Genomic DNA, 6,000 nt, shown 5'->3' with positions numbered 1-6,000 from the left:
CATGTTTGTGTCACATAGGTACCATGTGGTCTCTGCAGAAAACAGGTAGCATAGTTAATGAGGCCATCGAGCGAGCAGTTTAATGAAGTTTATTTTACCAGTGTGGATAGGATTAAAGGAAACAAATCAGGATTGGTGAAGCATCTAAACTTGCAACACCTATAGAGCTGAAGATGTAAAAGGAAGAAAGTTCACTAGAACCCAGGTAGTTTAGGAGAGTTTAGTAGAGTTGAGGCCCTTGTAGAGGAATGCACTTGCTACTGAGACTCAAATCTCATTCTTCAACCCTTTGATCTGCTTCTAGTGTCTTCCACTGGCTAAACCCAACGACCAGCTGGAAAGACACACGTGATTGATGTAGTCCTTAAAGGTGAGTCTCTAGAGTCACAGAGCTGGATAAGGAATCTGAAAGGGCAAATGGAGACTGTCTAGCACATCGTATTTCAGTAAAAGTACACTTTTTCTTTTATCTGTCCTCCTTCCTTTAGGTTATATGGCAGGTCCCTGAAGACTTCTAGGTTTGCATGAGGAAATTTCTTACATCTTGGGTGTTGGTTCTGATATTGTTATCTCTGTTGCACTGATACATTCAATTAAATTTTTTGATAAGAACCTGTATGTAACTGATGTTTTGATCTCCCAGGTAGTGATGTATATATTTTTAATAAATGTAAAAAAACAGTAAGACTATGATGTCATGAAATGGAAATGATTTAGTATGTAATAGACAGTTTTTTGATTTTTATCATTTTTTTAGTTATATATCTTCTATTCTCTGCTATAACATTATCATTTACTTACCTCTTTATAAGCCATTAGCTATAGTAAGCTTGATTGCACATACAAATGAATAAGTGGGTTTACATGAAAGGAATGATATCAATTTTTTAAAATATATAAGCCCATATGTTTTTAATATTTTTAGACAATTTTATGCCTTCAAATAAATGAGTAGATTTGATTTTATAATTTTTTAAAAATCATTAGTTCTTTTCCCTCTAAATATACATACTATGAAAAGACTTATTGTAAACATAATAAAATACAAAAATTCAGCGGAAAATAAGACAGTATGTAGTGATTAATAATTGATTTTTAGGTAAAATAACTTAAATGTTTATGATCCAGTCAGGGAGTTCAAGCTTATTTATAACTAAATAGGAATAAAATTATCTAGAAAACATTATTTCTGCTTTGTTTTCATGTAATTTTCCCCATCTAGGTTCACAATAGTATCCTTAATTGATCTTTTGAATATAATTAAAAATAAGTGATCAAAACTTAACAAAATCTCACCATTTAAAATTGTTTCTGAGTTAGAAAAGTGGTTTCCAACCAAAACTTATTTTTGTTTTTGTTTCCTCCATGAAAATAATGCTCTTTAAAAAGTAAGTTTGGTTTTTATTAATTTTATTTTTAGTATCTTTTAAAAATTTTAATAGCTGTTTTTGATGGTTTTTCTTCTAAATATTGAAGTGACTGAAATATTCATGTTGTAAATGCAGATTTCTACTCTTATTTTCTTATACTGCATTGAAGAAAATCTGGAAATGGCATTATGCTAACATAATTCCATGATACCAGAAAGTCTGTTTCTGAAATCCCTGTTATGCCTACTATTTAAACTCTTAATAATGCCAGCATTAATCAGTTAATGCTAAATCTTAAGAACAACAAATGAGTATTTAAGACATTTAATAACTGAACTATTGGGTGGTGACTGTGGCTCAGAAGAGTAGGGCGCCGGCCCCATATGCTGGAGGTGGGGGGTTCAAGCCCAGCCCCAGCCAAAAACAGAAAAAAAAAAAAGAAAGAAAGAAAAAAATTTAAAAAAGAACTGAACTATTAAAGGATGAGAATTATGTGATTGACATTCTTATAATTTTTTTTGAGAATTAACAACAGCCTAACTTGTTAACATTAACAAATGTGTTATTGTATTTAGTTTCTGTTTATAGAGGTTTTAGCACCTATTTCCTTAAGTATGCTCATACCTATGTTGAAAACATAATATAACAGTATAGTAATGGCTGTATTAATATTGGAACTTTCAGCTAACTAGAAAAATTATTTCAGCATCATAATAATTAAGGGCAGACACCAAAAAAAGCAGGCCAGAAGATAAAAGTACATATTAGTTATGTTGGCCAGAAGCAGCTCCCAAGGTTATAGTCTAAAATCAGGACATTTTCTAAACATTTTTCTTCAGTTATATTTCTCTAAAATTGTAAATTATGCACAACTATGCCCCTGAAGCACTATAAATCATGGAAAATAATTTTTTCTGATATATTCTACTTTTTACAGCAGGATATAGTCTACTTCTTACTTCTCATTCTACTTCTTAAGGAAATTTTCCCCAAAATGTACAAAGTAAGTCTTAATGCCTTTCAGCTAGTTAAAAAAATTAAACCAATTATTCTGAAGAACTCTATTCATTGAGTAACATGTATTATCTAGTTTAATTTTCTTTCTTTTTTTTATTAAGTCTTTTGTACATAGATCATAAAGTTTTTATTGTACATTTGTACCTTTGCCACTAGAACTAAATTAGCCTTTTTTGTTTCTTTGTTTTTGGGAGGTAGGAAGTTTGAGGTAATTACTCATTGTTATAAACTGTAATATTAAGCTGTTACAATTACATGACACCTGCATGTTATATTTTTGCTTGCCTGTATTAGAAATATATATTATATGTATTATAAAATTCACAGAAGCATACTATATTATTTGAAAACTCCAATGGTGGCAGTTTTAAGACTATTTTTTATTCTAATAATGGCTTATTACCTAAAACAGAACAGTCTTTCACAAGGTAACCAAGGAAATATGCCAATTTTGACTTCATTACCATCCTATTGAATGACTACATTCATTCTCTTTTTAGATGCTAATCTCTTCATTCTACGATTCTTGAACACTTTATAGAATTCGGCTTGCTTTTCACCTATCTTTTAACAGTTTAACATAGATGGCTGGATCAAGTCCATTGTTTGAATTGTATGAAGCTTAAAAAGCTCTGCAGTATTTCACTCTTTCCATTGTATCCGGCTTCCCTGAGTGCTCTGCTCATTGCATTTTACTTGTACTCTCTGTTTTCTAAACCCATTTATGCCTATTCTTTCTGAAGGTACTTGTTCGTCTGGGAGCTCAAATTGACTTATCCCCATTCTATTTCCTAAACTAAAAATGCACCATTATAGTTGATTGAACTCTTTTTAAAGCACTTCATAAAAATTGAAAGACCATAAGAAAGTAGGCTACTAGTGTTTGTAAATACCTGTTTTAAGCCAAATTGATAGGAAGGAAATAGAAGTAATTGGAAACTTTAATGTTATTGATTTTTTTTTTTTTTTTACAGATTAGTCTTTTTTGGTTGTTCTTTGAGAGACACACTTGTAAAACATTCTGGGAGGGAGAGCAGATGAAGAACTATGTTCTAATTACAGATAGAACAAATATTAGAGCCAAATGGCTACAATAATTGAAGTGTCTAGAAGAAAACTTACCTTTTACAATGAGTAAAATGTAAAATATTCAGTTCATTTTTAAAATCTACAGCTTTTAAATAATACTACCTTAATTTTTTCTGCTTAAAATACAGTCATTGCCAATTTTATGGTTCACAGAAATAGTTAAGATTATCAGTAAGCTTTTTTCCTATTTATAATGTTTAAAAATAACTGCTGGTACGAAATAGATTTTTGTTTTTGTTTTTAATTTTTTTTACCTTTTTTTAATTGTTGGGGATATATTGAGGGTACAAGAAACCAGGTTACACTGATTGCACTTGTTACACAAAGTCCCTCTTGCAATCGTGTCTTGCCCCCAAAAGGTGTGGCACACACCAAGGCCCCACCTCCCTCCCTCCTTCCCTCTGTCTGCTCTTCCTTTCCCCACCCCTTCCTCCTTCTTTCTATCTCTGGTCTCTACTTCCCCCACCCCCACCATGTCCTTAATTGTCATTAATTGACCTCATATCAAAATTGAGTACATAGGATACATGCTTCTCCATTCTTGTGATGCTTTACTAAGAATAATGTGTTCCACTTCCATCCAGGTTAATACAAAGGATGTAAAGTCTCAAGTTTTTTTTAATGGCTGAATAGTATTCCATGGTGTACATATACCACAGCTTGTTAATCCATTCCTGGGTTGGTGGGCATTTAGGCTGTTTCCACATTTTGGTGATTGTAAATTGAGCTGCAATAAATAGTCTAGAGCAAGTGTCCTTATGATAAAAGGGTTTTTTTCCTTCTGGGTAGATGCCCAGTAATGGGATTGCAGGATCAAATGGGAGGTCTAGCTTGAGTGCTTTGAGGTTTCTCCATACTTCCTTCCAAAAAGATTATACTAGTTTGCAGTCCCACCAGCAGTGTAAAAGTGTTCCCTTCTCTCCACATCCACGCCAACATCTGCAGTTTTGAGATTTTGTGATGTGGGCCATTCTCACTGGGGTTAGATGATATCTGAGGGTTGTTTTGATTTGCATTTCTCTAACAGATAGGGATGATGAACATTTTTTGGTATGTTTGTTAGCTATTCGTCTGTCTTCTTTAGAGAAAGTTCTATTCATGTCTCTTGCCCATTGATATATAGGATTGTTGGCTTTTTTCATGTGGATTAATTTGAGTTCTCTATAGATCCTAGTTAATCAAGCTTTTGTCTGATTCAAAATATGCAAATATTCTTTCCCATTGTGTAGGTTGTCTCTTTGCTTTGGTTGTTGTCTCCTTGGCTGTACAGAAGCTTTTCAGTTTAATGAAGTTTCATTTGTTTATTTTTATTGTTGTTGCAATTGCCATGGCAGTCTTCTTCATGAAGTCTTTCCCCAGGTCAATATCTTCCAGTGTTTTTCCTACGCTTTCTTTGAGGATTTTTATTGTTTCATGCCTTAAATTTAAGTCCTTTATCCATCTTGAATCAATTTTTGTGAGTGGGGAAAGGTGTTGGTCCAGTTTCAGTCTTTTACATGTGGATATCCAGTTCTCCCAACACCATTTATTGAGTAGGGAGTCTTTCCCCCAAGGTACGTTCTTATTTGGTTTATTGAAGATTAGGTAGTTGTAAGATGTTAGTTCCATTTCCTGGTTTTCTATTCGATTCCAAGTGTCTATGTCTCTATTTTTGTGCCAGTACCATGCTGTATTGACCACTATGGCTTTGTAGTACAGCCTAAAATCTGGTATGGTGATGCCCCCAGCTTTATTTTTATTGCTAAGAACTGCCTTAGCTATATGGGTTTTTTTCTGGTTCCGTACAAAACGCAGAATCATTTTTCTAAATCTTGAAAGTACGATGTTGGTATTTTAATAGGAATGGCATTAAATCTGTAGATTGCTTTGGGAAGTATAGACATTTTAACGATGTTGATTCTTCCCAGCCATGAGCATGGTATGTTCTTTCATTTGTTAATGTCCTCTGCTATTTCCTTTCTGAGGATTTCATAATTTTCTTTATAGAGGTCCTTCACCTCCATTGTTAGGTATATTCCTAGGTATTTCATTTTCTTTGAAACTATGGTGAAGGAAGTTGTGTCCTTAATTAGCTTCTCATCTCGACTGTTATTGGCATATACAAAGGCCTATGGACATGGATTTTATATCCTGAAACATTACTGTATTTTTTGATGACTTCCAGGAGTCTTGTGGTTAGACTTTGGAATTCTCTAAGTATAAGATCATGTCATCAGCAAAGAGTGAGAGTTTGACCTCCTCTGCTCCCATTTGGATTCCCTTTATTTCCTTGTCTTGCCTAATTGTATTGGCTAGAACTTCCAGCACTATGTTAAATAGTAAAGTTGACAGAGGACAACCTTGTCTGGTTCCAGTTCTAAGAAGAAAAGCTTTCAGTTTTACTCCATTCAGTAAAATATTAGCTGTGGGTTTGTCATAGATAGCTTCAATCAGTTTTAGAAATGTGCCACCTATGCCTAAACTCCTCAGTGTTCTAATTAGAAAAGGATGCTGGATTTTATCAAATGCTTTTTCTGCATCTATT

Source organism: Nycticebus coucang, chromosome 9 (genome assembly GCF_027406575.1).
Source record: "Nycticebus coucang isolate mNycCou1 chromosome 9, mNycCou1.pri, whole genome shotgun sequence".
NCBI classification, from domain to species: domain Eukaryota; kingdom Metazoa; phylum Chordata; class Mammalia; order Primates; family Lorisidae; genus Nycticebus; species Nycticebus coucang.
This window is presented reverse-complemented; position numbering follows the sequence as displayed.